Here is a 16,372-nt window from a genome sequence, read left to right as displayed (position 1 = left end):
CACTTGAGGCAAATGACTTAGATTTTTAAAAGGCTACAACGTGCAAAGAACAGCATCTGCAATTGCCAGAGCAGAAACAGCAATTTCGGTAACTATTCATCTTAATGCTTTGGAGAATAAACTAATTGCCATGATCAAAAAAGTCAGTCTTCTCACTATGACCTATTATAGGCTAACATTAGCCATATTACAGAATAAAGCACTGGACCTTCACCTGAAGCACTTCTGGAGTGAGCTATCACCAGAGCCAGCACGCTGGTAATGAAGGGGAGAGCTGCGCCTTGCCACGCTTTGCAGTTCCTGTCGTTCAGCTGCCATCCTCATCGTCAGCAGTACTCAACAGCAAATTTTAGGGAAAACCACACCCTTTCTTATTTTGTTTGTTAATAGCAGTAGGCACATCCTGCAACAGTATCATCAGCAGCATTGTTTAGTAAGGAATTTGAAGGGTTTGAAATAGACAGCATTTCTCCTTTCCAAGAAGAGAAGCTAGGGTTGATTACTTAAATAATAAATATTGATTATGCTTAAAACTACAACATCTTGGTTTTATTATGGACAATTTCAAGGTTTTATTGTGGATAACACATACCCTTAAAGATAGCAGAGAAATATCAGTCAAACCTCTCATAGGAGGGGAGCGTTTGGAAAAGTCATTATAATATTTTAACTAGCCTCTAAAGTGTTCTCATATTTACAGTAGGATTGGTACTATCTAATTTCATGCTTTGGTTTGACCTTGTTCACCTAGAAACCATGAAAACAAGCTTATTATTTTTTCCTCCTGACAAATATGCTGAGGCCGTACTTAATCAATTACAAGTACTAGCAGAACTCCTCAAATGAAATTGTCTCTAAAACAAATCGTGATTCTTCAGTATATTGTGTCATTTGTTTTATGCTTCTGCATTGAGCTCTCATTTTTATGTAATCTGCGGTTCATTAATCTCCTCTGATACTCCAAACTTTGCTGTTCAGTACGTGAAGGGACAAATAAACTGACTTTTGTATTCCATTCTGCACATTCATCCGACCCAGGGTTTACCTTCTAATACGCACAAGTTTATTTTATCAGGACACAAGTCCAAATACATTTTAAATTACCTGTGGTGTTACAGAAAAACTTATTGGAGAAAACTGAAATTGCATTAAGCTCCTTCTGAATCTTGATGGACTTTTTTTTACATTGCGATAAAGTCATCTTTCACATTTTATAGGGACAAGGGAAAGAAAAAAGGTATATTTTTCCACAGGTTTGAAAACTTAAACCTGTCATCTTTTGATGGAATTTCTGATCCCAGTTTCTTTACATGAAACTGTGAAACAGAGGTTTACTGATTTATTAGGTAATCCCCTCAGTGCTCTTAAAGAGTTTGTTTCCTCCTTAGAAAACAAGATATAAATTCACCTGACGGTTTACCTTCATTGCCCATCTAATCCCCATCTATTTGAAGCATCTCAAAAAATTGAATGTATTCATTTTCACAATATTCTGTGAGCTACAGAGTGCTATCATCTTCATTTTACAAGAGCCTAAGGTCATTCAAGCAGTGTTTCAAAGCAAGCAGCTGAATGAGTGTCCAGATTGCAGACTAGCCTCGTGCCTTAAACGTTTGCATCTGTATGATTTTTTGTCCTCTCTTAGGATGAATAAAAATTGTGAGGCAGAAAAAACAAAAAAGTCAGCTGATTAACACAGTTATCCACTCCGCTTTGGCATTTCTATTCATTCATTTGTGGTTAATCTTGTAAGAAGCAGGAGATAATTAAAACTGAAAAGCTTAGCATAAGCAGTAGAATGAGCTGATAATGCATTAACCTTTCACAGTTTAAACCAAAGTAACTGTTATTCTGAAGGAATTTTAAGGTCACTAAATTAAAAAAATAAATAAATAAAAGAGGAAAGACAATCTAACATCAATCTCATTTTGCTGCCAGTACTAAGACACTGTGAAGCTGCTGTTAACCTGCCATAAGGTGAGGGGAGCTACGCAAACGTGTATAGCTATTGACATGAAGAACACACAGTCTGCTTGTGTTCAGCTTCTTTCAGGATTGAATTGTAAAATGTAGCATTTCTTTGCATCTAACAAGATCCCTGTCAGTGCTCGGTTTAATAATAGACAGGAAACTGAAGAAATTTGTGGTCTAAATAGCCAGGTGCTATCTTTCTGTTCTTTAAAACTTCTACTCACACAAAGCATAAGATAAATACAAGCCACGGTATATGAATCTGGATTTCAAGGTGCAATCTGATGGATTTCAGCACGGGATCAAGGCCCTCAGATAGTATACGGCAGCTTTGCTCACCCCCAACTCCATCCTTTCCAACATCAGTGGTGTGCACAGTTCCAGCTTAAGGCTTCTTTTTATTTGCGTTTTTTGTAAAAATAAGGATTATTTATCATCCTTACATACAGACTTTATTTTAAACATGCACAAAATTCAGAATTGTTGGACCTGGGAAAAAGGGAAAGGGTTTCAGGTCCATCTCTGGCTATACTTCTTTATAAAAGTATATAGCTAAAAGTGCAAAACAGACAAGAAAAGGAAAAAAAAATCCAAACAAAAACCAAACCCTGAATTCATCACCATATTTCTGTCCAGAGAAAGACTGGACACACAGAAAAATTAGAAAGAACATTTTGTTATTATCTAACTATACACTCAGCCTCCCACCTGCCTCTACTGGCCTACGTGATAATCAGAGTGACAAAGGACAGGACAGGATATTACAGAGTGTATCGCAAAGAGGAGAACACACATCTATGAGAGAATAACAGTGCAGCACGACCCACAGCATGTTATCTCAGAAAAATGCATCCCACTCATGCAGTGACATCACGGGCATTTTCCACACCTTTTAAAATGTACACAGGTCCTCCAACCTTTGACTTTGCTGCTAAGAAGGAGATTCAACTCAGCAGACAGACAAATATAAAAAATTGCTACTTCCTCGGGTACTTCAGTACTTTGTTTTGGTTCTTGTTGGATATACCTTGAAGCCAGGGAAGCACTTCAGAGATTTCTTTTCCAGAGTGCTGCAGGAGAGACCTTCAGATCCGGAAATAAAATAGTCTTTGCATTGAAGCATGTTAAACATTTCTCCGGGAGGGCGTGAGGGCTGAAGTAAAACAACCTCAAGTTATGCCTTAGACTCAGTCTGATTCATGGTCCAACATGTCAAATCCCAAAGAAAAAAGGCCAAAGTCAGAAAGTACGCATGGGGACTATATTTTAATTCATGATAACTGCCAAAGATATCTTAATATCTTACACAAAGTTAGAGAGACTATTTAATTTCCTAGGCACTTGAGAGAGTGAAAGAGCACATTGCTATTTCCTGACCTGTTATGGAAGGTCACCTGAATATTGCACTTCCAAGCCCTGGTCCCACAAAACTGAGATGATGTGGAATCATATTGTCCCATTCCTTTATTTCCCTGATAGGAAAAAGAAGTCATTCGCAACGCCCAGCAGTCAAGCCTCAAGAAATCTTTCCCAGGCAAATGACTCCCAACAAAAACAGAAAAAAAGGAAGTGGAATGCCAAAAATGCTTTAAATCAGCAGTGGTAAGAAAAATGTTTCTGGGACAGGATGACCCAAATATCACCTTTATTTTAACTGGATAGATTAGGCTAAATTATGATTATTTATATTGCTTATTGCTAGGCTCTGCAAACACCAGACTCCAAAACAGCTCTCATTCCAAAGAGTCCGCAGGCTAAGAGCAAGTAATTTATTAAAGAAAAACCATGAAATGATTGGGTCAAACCTATACGTGTCACGTCCCTAAAATTAAAATTAATAATTGTTGCAAAAGTCATGCCTCTCTTACAGTTAATGACTGAAAAGGTTTAAACATATTCATTAAAGCACTTTGATTTCATAGAGATAATCCTCATTAAATTATTTTCTTCTTCATTTTCTTGTTTCTACATTTTTATTTTTTGTAAAAGCACTAAGTAAAAAAATCTCGACTGCCTGGAAATATTTAGGTTTTCCTAAAGACTTGAATTGTAATAAGATGGGAGAATAGATGGGTGAAATAAGAAGTTGGGTTTTTTCTGAGGTTTAAATTAAGATTTCTATTTTGTTCGTTTTACAAAGGTCTATTTATGTTCTGTAGAGAAAACACATCATTCGAGTCAGCCACACGCAAGACAAAGCTATGAGTCTACCACCCTAACAGAACATTAATCCTACCTATATAAGTGATTTGTCTTTTTTCCCCACATAATAATGTGAAAAAATATTATTGGGTTTTTTTGTTATTATTTTAATGCCCAGAGGGACAAGATCAAGATGCTAAGGGTTGTCCAAAAATGTATTTTGAGACAGTCCCTTTCTAGAAAAGCTTACCATTTAAGTAGACAAGACAGAAATTGGAAGGGGAGGTCTGCCAATAAAGACTTATTTGCCCAGAGTTTTGCAGAATTTTTTATAGTGTTCAATTATTATATTTATTGGTATCTACTCCCCTGATAGGGGGCTCTGATCTAAAACCAAGAATACTAATAATTAAATCTTATATTTTACGTTTGACTGAACACTGAAAGTAAGTAGAAATATCTGTGTGTTTGTGTATGTGGTTTTGTGTGGATGAAGGTCAGAAATCTAAAAAATTATGCTGAGAGTCTTACAGAATAGCATATATGTGGGACTTTTTTTTTCTGTCTCAGAAATGTTATAGGAATGTCATTTCTTATGCAATTTCTACTCTTTCATTTCTTGGCCCAGGAAGCACATCCTGCATGAGACCAATCAAAAATAATAGCTTTGGACGATAAAATATGTGGCCCAGAGACAGAAACGCAACCTCTCTGAGGCTATTAAATCTCTATCACTGTTGCTGAAATTGTCCAACATTCAAAAAATGTTTAACAGGGACTAACAGGGAGATGGAAAACTCACAAAAATCTTCGTTTTGCTAGGAAACTATGCTGGAGAATTTAAAAAATGTACCAAACTCTAGTGTCACGAATTATGGGTTTTTTGGGGTTTTTTTTGTTTGAGTTTGAATTAAGATGTGACAGGAGCTCCTGAGTCTGTCAGCTCATTCTTAATCAGTTTATAAGCCCTGCATGGGATGGCTCCTAAAGCTTTGTTTATCCCAGTTGAGATTATGTTGGGCTCTATAGTGTGTGTTTGAAGAAGTTACCTTCACTGATCAGGTCATGGCATGTCATCTATGTCCAGCTGCAAATGACTCAGTCTGGTAGTCCTCCTTCAAAAACTTTTAAAAGGAATATTTTAAAAATCTTTTTGCATTCGGAGCCATGCGCCAGGCACAGCCTTATGGCTGATAGGCATGAACTTCAAATAAAGCACCAGCTCATCTTAATAGTGCATGCTGTGGAATTGTCTACTGAAATTTTAGCAGTGCACTTGAAATGCCTAAAGGGTGTGATATACATAGTTTCAATAAGCTGATAGTATTGTAGAGCTTGAATTGGAAACTGATTCACTTCTGGATACCCTTACTGTACAACACACTGTTGATAAATCAGACATGAAAGAATTTGTGATTCAAATTAAAACTTGTTTCAAGTAAAAGATACACTTTAATGTTGCTGAAACCTGAAGATTGGTATTTTAGCTGTGAAAAGCCAGCCAGATTGCGTTGTGAAACATATGCAATAATATTAAAAAATTTATGGACTCATGCTGTGTATTCCTGATTCTATACTAGAGGTGAGAGAGGGAAGGGAGGCAGAGGAGCAGATGCACACTTAGCAGGCATATATCGCCTCCTGCAAAACAGGATGCACACCAACGTGCTCCCAGGATAGAAAAGGCTAAGAAATTCGAGCATGCCTAATCAAACATCAAAGGAAAACATCTAATGTCAGAGATCTTTTCTCTCTCCTCGTACCTCTCAGGCAAACAGCTAGGGACCAGATATGAGCGTGAATGTCATTAAGATGGATGTATCATCGGGGTTTGCTGGTAGATTCTTTGCTCATTTATACCACATGACAGCAGCCTCAATACTGGAAAAACATCTTAATCCCCAATTGCCTGACCATTTAGTTTTCATTTAAATACTAGTTTCAAACAGAAGGATTACATGGATATTGCTGTCCTTTACTCATCCTGATGTACAAAACACAACCCCGTGTTAAGTAAACTGTTTAAGGAAACTCCAGTCCAGTGATTTTGATAGAACAACAGGACCCTGTGGGTTGGAAGGGACCTCTGGAGGCCATCTGGCCCAACCTGCTGCTCAAAGCGGGTCTGGTTATACAGGTAGCTCAGGGCCATGTCCTGCCGTATTTTGCATCTCTCTGAGGATGGAGAATTCAGAACCTGCCTGGGCCCCTGTTCCGCTGTCTGACTGCCCTTATAATGGAAACATCCTTACGTCATGTCAGAATTTCCCTTTTTGCCATTTCGTGCTCTCACTGTGCACTTCTGAGAAGAGTCTGGTTCCATCTTTTCTGATCAATTAGTTGTAGGTAGCAGTGGGATCGCCCCTGAGCCATCTCTTCTCCAGGCTGAACAAACACACATCTGTCAGCCACTCATCACACGCTGTGTGCTTCAGCCCCCTGTCTGATATAATACCTCTGAGCTGGGCTGGCTCCAGTGTCCTTCTTGTACTGGGGCCTTCTTGTCCTTGTACTCCACAAAACCATCCATAGGACTTCAGCTGTGGGCTCAGCAGTGCCCAGAGAGAGGAGAAGGATCATCTCGCTACAGCTGCTTGCTGCACCCCAGGATGCTGTTGGTTTTCTCTGCTTCAGGGACCTGCTGCTGGTTCACGTTCAACTTCTCGTCCGCCAGGTCCTTTCCTGTTGGCCCACAGCCTGTACTGCTGCATAGGGTTATTCCCCGCCAGGTGCAGCACATTGTTTTTGCCTTTGCTGAACTTCATGAAGTTCCCCAGCCTGTCTGGGTTCCTCTGAACGAACCTGCCCTCCTCCTTCATACTGACTGCTCCCCGAGTCAGACGTCCAGATCATTAATAAAGGTGTTGAACAGTATTGTCCCCATTATGAACCCTGAGGGTGGCACCTATTAAGCTGCTATCAGTTGGACTTTCTACTGCTGATCACAAACTTTTAAGCCCAACAGTCCAGACGATTTTCAACTCACCATCCAGTCTATAACTCACCAATTTAACTACAGGGATACTATAGAAGACCATGTAAAAGGCCTTGCTAAAGGCAAGTTAAACAACATCTACTTCTCATCCGTGCTGTCAGTCATCTCCTGAGAGAAGGCAATCGGGTTGGTCAGGCACAATCTGCCTTTAGTAAATCCATACTGGCTGCTCCCAATCACTTTCTTGTCCTTTATATGGCTGGAAATGACTTCCAGGAAGATCTCCCCAGGCTTTCCAAGGACTGAGATCAGGCTGAGCAGCCTGTAGTTCCCTGGATCTTCTTCTTGCCCACTATCCTTCCAAAACAGTCTGCTCTAAAAGATGCAGGGAGACCAAAAGCTGCTAAGTATCTACATCCAAAGTGCAGATCTCCAAAATTCTGACTTGCTTTCACCTTACCTTTGAGGACATCTAAAACTACCCGCTTTCATTCACAGGAACATAGAAGACACTTCAGGATGTGCTGAAAAAAACCCGCTTGTATAGTGCCGAGCAGAAAAATAAGAACTCACTTCAACAAACAAATAATGTCCCAAATAATGTCCCAACTGTACCTCCCTTTCCAGACGCAATTGAGCATGTGAAGCAGACTTCACAAAACATGGCTCGTTCCCTTTCACCTGGAAGTTTGATGATTAAGACTTCTGTGCAAAATGGGAATTACACAGATTAGTTTTCCTCTTCTGCCTGAGGAAACTAAAGCTGTATATGTCACTCCAACCAGAGGCATGTCTATCCTGTTCTTAAAAACCTACATGGACGGATTTCCCTCAACTTCCCAGGGCAATTTGCTTTACTGCTGCACAGTTCTCCATCTTGTCTTTTCACCTTTTTGTGACAATTTAAGCTTGTGACTTCTTGTCATTTCCAGAATGGAGAATAATGCACCCAATTGCTGTGTTTTGCCTTACCAGCAATGTAAGGACCATACTGATCATCCTGGTACTTTTCTGCGCACACTCTCTATGCTTTTAGCACAGTGTCCAGAGCTGGATACAGCGAAGTCCTCACTATGCTGTGCAAAGAGGAGAGTCTTTGACTTGCCTTAAAAACCAATAGCCTTGTTTATGCACCCTAATCTGTAGTATGCCTTTTTCACAACAACAGGACATTGTTGACTCACATTCAATTTGTAGTTCACAGATCCTTTTTGAAGGACTGCTACTAGCCAGGTGTTCCCGATGTGAAACATGATCTTTTCTCTTTTTCCCCCTCTCCCCGCCACCTTTTTTGAGGGGGGGGGTGTTTGCGGGGGAGGGAGTGTCTCATGGGTGGTCGTAGGGGATGCCAGAGTGTTTGATTTGAAAGATTAGAAGTGCAGTTCTTCAAGAGGGATTTCAGGCTGTGGAACCCAAATGACTAAGACACCTCTGTACTTGCCAGTCATAAATTACGCACCCAGGTGTCTGTAACTGTAATGCCTTTCTCACACCACAATTTTGCTGTGTTTTGAAAATAAAATCTTCAAAGAGTCTGGAGACTCAAAAGCTCTGCTGAAGCATTTGGTGCCCTTTGTGTAGCTCACCATTCCTCAATCACAAAGACTGGACTCAGTTATCTGCTCCTATAGGGATAAGACATTTTGGTGAAGTCCCCATGTGAGTTGTTTTCAGCTCTATTCACTGAAACTTTACTGGCACTAAGAGAATTGCCAAAGGTGAAAGTCAGATGAAAAACAGCATTTAAAAGAAAAATACATACACAAAACCTTCAGGATCCTCTGACATTTTCCTTTGAAAGAGTCACATTTGACTCACTGTGAATGCTAGTAACACATGCCTAGTTGTAATGAATAGTAAGTGCCCTGTTTGTGTTTGACCTGAAAGTGAAATAGATTTTGAAATTAGGAAGCAAGCGACATCAAACAGCCTGAGAGTTAAATTCCTTACTACAATGGCCTGAAATGAATGTGACTCAATGAGGCTTTGTCGGGAGCGAGAGAACTTTTTTTGAAATGATAAAGCTATTCTTGTGCGTAATTCGCACACAGTGCGAGAACCTTGCTACCCAAAAAGGCAGTCTGGAAGCACCCTCGATAGCATTTTACAGCAGGCTTTCTTTAAATACTGACTGGAGAAGCTCTTGTCCTACCAAGGGTGGTGCCTGGGTGCGGACACGCACCGTTCCGGCGTGTCTGACCCTTTCCCAGGCGCGGGGAGAGAAGAGCAAGGGTAGGAGACAGGGGGAGGTGGTGAGAAGGGCCAGGTGCCTCCCCAGGGGGTGGATAGAAGACAGGAATCACCCATCCTTTCCTTCGGCTCCGCTCCGCCTTCGGCTTCCAGCGTTACCACACCAGAGAGGAGCAGAAAGGGTGCAGAGTGTGCTGGTTTGCCCCCAGTTTTGAAGGCACTGGACTGATTGATTTTGGTGAAATCTCTGGTAATTCGGGCGCTCTGACAGCAGCTCCGAGGAACGTCAGCACACGTGGTGACCTGGGGGCAGTACGCAGCAGGGCTGCCCCATGCTCCCTGCCTTTCCCAGCAGGCACCCAACCAAAATAAAACATCAGGGGGTTGTTTGTTGGGTTTTTGTGTTGTTTCATTTGTGGTTTGCTTTTTTTTTTAAAATGAAGCCAAGAGCTATGGTGATGTGAGAGACTGAGCAGGATCTGAGCCACAATCTGCCTGAAAGAGTGAGGAAGAGTGTCCATGGTGGACACAGAGACTTCGGCAGTCACGAGCCCAAGCTGAGGCAGCGTCCCCTGGAAAAAACACTTACCAAAGGGACAGAGATCCTTCAGAGAATGAGGCCCCTGAAGAAACACTCTAGTAACTTGCGGGAAATCACCACATATGTAAGAAGAAAGTGGAAAGAGGAGCTAAAACGCGAGGGCACATGGCGCAGTTTGCATGTGCCTGTGGGGCAGCGGGGCAGGCCAAGGGGCTGCAGGGCGCCCAGGCGGGAGGAGGCCATGAGCTGCCCTGTACTGGTTCCAGCTGGCTCCAGACGGTTCCAGCCAGCTCCAAGACCCGCAGGGATGGCCGGTGGCCGCCCAGGAGCACACAGGGCCAGGCAGGCATCCCTGGGGCAAACGGCAGCCTCCAGGGGAGGAGAAATGGGGTAGATGGGTGGAGTGGACGGTGCTGGGGACAGGGAGGAGGCCCACACAGCTATGGGACGCGGCGCTGGGCCAGGCACTGTCCTGGCAGCTGCTAAAATCCCGCCGAAGGACATGGCTTCACACACAGCTCAAGCAACACTGCTGTCGATACTAGTCCGCACCCATTTTTCCCACAGGCAGCAATAATTTGAGTGTGTTAAAGCTGTGACCGTGTTTGAATACAATGTTTGAACAGTCCTGTCCAGAAGCAGGATGCTGGCCACAACTTTATTGTCAGTGTGGAGCTGAACACAGGGAGTATTCTTACCATTCTGTCATAAAAAGTTCAAAGAAACACCCCATATTTTAGCATTCATCGGTGTTGAATAAAACCCCTAAAATTTTTCAAGGTCTCCTATCTCTATTTGGTACCTGCAAAGAGACCCATGGGAGTCTTCAAGTAGTTACTAATTATTGGCGAGAACATGAACAGTTACATCAGCTGCTTGAAAGTGGCAGGGAGCAGGAAGTAGGAGGGGAAAGAATCAAGAGTTTCCATGATGTCTCGTGTACTTCCATGTACACCATTCCAGAAAAAAATGAAATACCGAAAGCTGTAAATCCTGCCATAGTCCTGTGAGGTTCTCCTGTTACTTCTGTATGACTAACTGATACTGTAGAAAGAGGCAATATCTTTTCTGTTTCTCAAAGTATAGGGACAGTCAAAAAAGTGATCAGATTTACTAGCCAACTGGCATGATGCTAATGCGAGTTCTCCAACTGTGCAGCTGCTGCCCTGGCATCCTCTGTTATTTAGATAGCAAGAGTTGTATGTATTAATTATGCCAGCAGGGAGACCGCAAGTTTATGACAGCACTTAGAGGAAATCTGAATGCACGTGGCATTTACACAGAAGAGCAGAAAAGGTAGTGTGCAATGATTTGCACACATTGCCTTTTTACTGGTAATTTAAACAGTTACTCTTGTAACTCGGGCACTCTGGCATACCATGAGGCAAGTGGAAATTTATTTTTAAGTTAATGCATAGGTTTAATGCCTTTAAATGTTTTTAATTACCTCCCTTTAAAGGTTTTTTTTTTGCATGTCAGCCTGGATAAATAATGTCTGCAATGTACTGCTTGCTTGCATCTCTGTTATCCTGCGAGGATGTTTTGCAGTTTCCCAGACCTGGCTCCTCGGCTGTCACAGACCGGCAGTGACTACCTAGAGCACACGTAGCAAGAGACTGATTAATATTGACTGCAGGTAGCGCTCCCCGCCCCACCACCGCTGTGGAGGCCTTGACAGCTCCATGACCCTCATCCCCGCACCATTCCCTCCCTCCAGCTCCCTCCAGTTAAAGCATCACATCAGCATTGTTTACTGCAGGAACTCAGCCAAGGAAGTCATAACAAGACACTAGACATATAATCTGATAACCTTGTTAGCTTGCTTGAATCAGAGCTCCTAACAAGTGGAAGAGTTTAGTAAAGTGGAATAAAAATATTACAACGTTTGTTGTCAATGGCTTTTTAGTTCTGTCTTTGAAAACGTAGCATTTCTTGTGCTTTTATTTAAGATTAAAGCTAAGCTCAAGGACACTGAAGAAAACAATATGAACAAGGTCAGATATGACTTTAAAAAAAAGCCCACAACAAATGGTAACTGAAGCAGGCAGACAAACTTCTTCATTGTGTTCAAATAGCAGCAAGTAAAACTACATAAAAAGATACGAATGTACCGTTCTGAAAATCTCAGCACAGTAACAATCTACAGTGCACTGTTTTATATTTTATTAGGACTCGGCTGTGATGACGCCAAAAATCCTAAATGAAGAGCAACATGTATTAGCACTATCACGTTAGCAACTGAAGAGCAAATCGGTGACCCCAACCATGTCAAAGCAGCCATGGCATCACCCACTGCCGCTCCAGGAAAACAGTCTCAACTTCCCAAATACCTCCCTTCCCACAGCAGCTTCCCTGATCCCACTGGTGCCCCACAGCGGGAAAGAAACCAGAAGGCAGCACTTCCACACTGCGGCCCCTCTTGAGCCACCCTTCCCGCTTGAGAGTGGGCCTGTCTGTACTGGTTAGTTAACAACCAACAAATCATAAATCATGTTTTTCTTCATCTGTGACTATTAATCTTCTCTCCATTACCTAGCCATAACAATTGTATCTTTCATATTAAAGCATTCTGGGTTAAAGTTCATTGAAGACATTTATAAATACTTGGACAAAAGGTTGTACGCAGTACTAACTAATGTCTATAATAGCTAGAAAGGGAGAATGTATTAACTGTGGTCTCGACTTTCTTTCCCTGAAGGAATAATACATCACATGGGATAAGAACGTCATTTTGATTGTACCATTTCCCAGACGACAGAGAAGACTCATAATGTGAGATGCTGTTTATTAAAGCGTGGGGTTTTTTTTAGTTAAAGGAATGAAAATTAATTAAATTGGTAGCATTTATTCTATTTTTAGGCAAGATGAGCAGAAAAAAAAATTACCATATATAAATAGTTGGAGGAATCCCTGCAACCCAGATTTGTCTGTCTTGCAGTATTTCTGAAAGTGGCAGTAGTGACTAAAAAGTAAACTGTTTCCTGGGGCAATCTGCCGAGCACTGAGCACTCCTGAAAATCAGGTCACTTGCCTCTGTGCCAGAAAATAGATTTAGGGATCTAACTTCAGGCAACCAGTCTTGAAAGTACAGTGAAGAATCAATCTTGAGGAAACTTATTGCTCCATCTGTACAGTTACATCAGTGTAATTTTTGGTGTAGGCACTCTTTTCCTAGAATAAATTATCTTGTTTATCTTAGGGAAGCTATCTTAGGAGCTGCTTCCCCTGGAAGAAAACAGTTGCAGTTATACTGGTTGGTCTGTGGATTGTTTCTATTAGAACAGCCAGCGCAGTAGAGCCATGAATTCTCAGTAAAAGAAGCTATATTTTTAAACCTCAGTTTTGGCACTATAAGCATAACTCACTAGGAAGTCCTGCTGACATGACTGCATTGGAGATCACATTTTTTTTACTGCTTCCAACTGGGCTACATAGCCAGAAAACGTCTGTGTTCAGGTGGCAGGACAGGGTTCTCTGCTGTATCAGGCGGAAAGAGGATGAGGAGCTCCAGTCTCTCTATTTCATATGGCCAGCAGAGGCAGATGAAATATCCTATACAGAGCTGTGAGGGATGGAGAATTGGACTTAAACCTCCTTAAGGAAAGGGGATATGCATTTCCTGAGAGGCTCCTTCAGAGACAGCCTGCAGCTATGGTTAAGAGAGGCCAAGTGGTTGCCTCCTTCTCTGGTGCTGCTGGAAGGCAGGTGCCCAGGGACATGGTGAAAAAGGTACTCACAACTGGACTGGACAAGGCTTGAGCAACTTGATCTAACATCAAAATTAGTCTGCTTCAAGCAGGAGTTTGGTCCAGGTGGCCTCCAGAGGTCCCTTGTGGCTTAGCTTGTTTTAAGACTGTGTAGTGAGCCAGTTCTAGAGGAAGAAAGGAGGCAGTCAGCTAGTTCCGTCATCTTCCTCTCTCCTCCATCGTAAGCAGGCTACACCGATGTGCATGCAATTATTTAAGGCTCAGGAGATTATTATGACCTTGATGATTAAAAAAGCAGTTACATTGTAAGCATTTTCCTTCACATATTTCTTCCTCAGCCTCATAAACAAGTCCTGAATGCTCTTCATATCTTTAAGAATCTCATTGTTTAACAGTAACCTTTTGGTCTATTTATTTATGTCCAGTGGAATACTCAGAATTTTCTATGCTGAGTACATTACTGAAGCTGTATTTCAAATCACAGCACTCAGGGCTACCAAGAAAAATGCTCTTAAGAGTTGTTTCTTGGGTTATTTTTTTTCAAAGATCACAAAAGAATTTAACAGCTTTTTTTTTTTTTAATAAATATAGCTACTACAAGTTCGACACTACTTCACTGGCATCCACCTCATCTTGTAACTGCAGGTAGTTTGTTGCTATTCACAAAATCAAAAGGTTTTCCTTTTTAATTTACATTTATTTTCTTCTGTGTAACAGTATGGCTGCGCTTTGAGAGGCATCCAGTTGTGCTGCAGTGGGTGAGATATTAAGGGTAGCACAACGTAGATTGGAATTTGCACTAATTCCTATTTGCTGTGGTTTTCCGCAGAAATGTGAAAACATGGCTTAGTCTGTAAGTGATACGCTGTAGTTTAATAGGATTGTAGGGAGTCACACTGCTCTCACAGTGTTTCACTGTAGGCATCTTGGAACGCCACCTTTCCTGAAGGCTGAACTCCTCGGAGCCCCTTGCGCTGTAGCAAACAATTTTATAAAACAGCTAAAAAAACAGTTTACTTCTTTATATTTGAAATATATAGCAGCATGCTCTTGTATCCAGCTATCTTCATAGCAACAGTGCTGTTCTGACAGTGCCATGCCCTTCATATAAAGCTTTTAGGTGCACTATTCTCCTTACCGATGGCAGAAATGCAAAAAAAAAAAACTTCAGAAAGAGCATTACTTACAAAAAAGGGCATTTCTACAAATAAAACCCCACATTGTGCTGAAAACAGACATTCTGTCTTTAAAATCGTGAGCTGCACCTTCTCGTGCTTTGTCAAACTATCATTTAAAATTTGTAGTTGTTATTTTCATGTCATTGCTGGTTCCAGGAACTGCATCATTTATTATTTTTTTTATTTTTTTTTTATTTGGGGAGTTTATCATCTTTCCAACTGAGGAAGTTTTAGAATTAACTCTTCGTTAGGGAAGGATAATGTTCTCTTCTGCTAAGTAGTGCAAAAAGTGAGCTTGTTTTTTTTAGAATTTGTAGGATTTTGTTAAACTTTTAAGCTGAGTGAAGAGAGTTTGCATGTTGTGTACATTGCTGCTTGCTTTCTCTTACTTTTTCTCAATCCACAGCAACCTGAACTTGTGACCATGGCACAGCTTCCCTCTTTCTCACTACCAAACCACCATTAGCTGAGTCGGAGGCAGCGTGCAGTCATCCATTGATTCTCTCACCACGGTGTTTCTGAAGCCATTTCCCCTGAAATCTCTTCTACCTGGGACAGGCTTTTATGGCACTAGTCTTCCCGTCTGAATCTCCACGTGCCTCTGAGCAATAATCCTCTGCTGAAGATCAAGAACCCCAACTGCGGTCCTGATACGGCAAACAACATAAGTACGGGTTTAAAGTGAGTGTCATCTGCTTACCTGGTTTGCTGGTGTCTGGAGCAGAAAGGATGAAATTTCTCTTCTATTTAGCAATCTTTTTGATTAATAGAGCCAAGGTCCATCTGAAACCATGCAACCGCTTACTTAATTTCTGCTGCTGGAAGGTGTGCTGTGGGTATTCTACAGCTGTGCTCCAAAACCTTGTAGACTATGAGAATTTTTAGTTCTGCTAATGATGCATGATATGAAAGATTAATGTTTGGATAGCTTTTAAACCCCTGAAAATTCTACTGAGAAAGAATAATTTTTCACTAAAGTGTATTAAATAGTATTAAAATAGTTTCACCTTTTAGAAAAATCCCATAGAATTAATAGCAAATTCTAATAATTCTTTAATGAGCTACAATGTTCTATGGTATCATAGAGGATATTTTTAAGATTACAGAGAGTATTATTTGTTATCCGGTTCAATAATATTTGTCATCAGTCTTTGTTTAAAACTGTCAGAGAAAACAGGACTCTTCATTTCTGCCCTCTTTTTTCCAGTTAGGGAAGGCATGTGGTGAAACTGTATACCTGTGTGATTTTCATGAGTTCTCTCTTATTGTATTCTCCAGTACTTGCAAGTCCTGTGTGATTTGAGGAGCTTGTTGGTTTTTTCCAAGGTGAAACTTTGAATAAAATAACATTTACTATGTCCTTGTTTAACGAGCTGTGCTTGATTTGTTAATTAGCATCTTAATGAATTTCAAATGAAAAAGTTATTTTCAGCTTTGAATAGAATTACTAAGCTTGTAAGAGTACATTTTGGGAAGCATCTTAGAGTTACTTTACATATTTGTATTTAATCACCAGAAGTCTACTGCAGGTTGTGTCATTCCCCTCTGGACTTCAGAGAAGTGCTGAGCACTCACACGTCTTGTGATCTAAAGAGGAACTAGACATACTTTGCACAATCTCTTCTTTGATGGCACAAGACATGCGGGCTGATCTTGCTACCACCTTCTCAGGAAGCATGCAAATAAAATTTTTGCATACAGTAGCCAT

General features: G+C 41.1%; 1 long non-coding RNA gene across 3 annotated transcripts in view; it reads left to right on the top strand.

Annotated features, from left to right (window-relative positions):
* LOC141749984 (uncharacterized) overlaps nt 1-16,031 on the top strand; it is a 78,560-nt gene extending 62,529 nt beyond the window's left edge. For 2 of the 3 annotated variants that reach the window (XR_012589540.1, XR_012589538.1), the window contains one exon: nt 15,071-16,031. This is a non-coding gene — a long non-coding RNA (uncharacterized LOC141749984). Of the gene's footprint in view, nt 1-11,948; nt 12,241-15,070 lie in introns of all 3 variants that reach the window. The other variant, XR_012589539.1, reaches the window with a different exon arrangement.
* The last annotated feature ends 341 nt before the right edge of the window (nt 16,032-16,372 follow it).

Source organism: Larus michahellis, chromosome 1 (assembly GCF_964199755.1).
Source record: "Larus michahellis chromosome 1, bLarMic1.1, whole genome shotgun sequence".
NCBI lineage: Eukaryota > Metazoa > Chordata > Aves > Charadriiformes > Laridae > Larus > Larus michahellis.
The sequence above is the reverse complement of the archived record's forward strand: the minus strand, read 5'-3'. Positions and strand labels throughout refer to the sequence as shown.